We start from the raw sequence: 355 nt of genomic DNA on the forward strand, positions 1-355 counted from the left end.
TTTTCTAGATTGTTTTTGAGTCTTTACAGGTTTTTAGCATGGAAGGAGCAAAATGGAGCAATTTGGATGTTTTGGAGCATAAATCTTGAAGAATCAATTTGGTCTCGGATGAAAGCAGGAGCATCGACCGACACCAAGATAGGAGGCATCGATCGACACTCATCTCTGCCGACTCAAGACCCAAGTTTTGGAAAATTTACAAATCTGCCCCAAAGTTTTCCATATTTGCAACATAAGTCCCTGACGTGTTTTAGGACATATAAATAGTGTTTTTAGGTTTTCCAAACCCTTAGTTTTATTCTAGAGAATTTTATTTTTTTGCAACCCTGTGAGATTTTGAGAGCTTTTGGGAGAG

The sequence above is a fragment of the Camelina sativa genome, chromosome 15, assembly GCF_000633955.1.
Source record: "Camelina sativa cultivar DH55 chromosome 15, Cs, whole genome shotgun sequence".
In the NCBI taxonomy this organism is placed as follows: domain Eukaryota; kingdom Viridiplantae; phylum Streptophyta; class Magnoliopsida; order Brassicales; family Brassicaceae; genus Camelina; species Camelina sativa.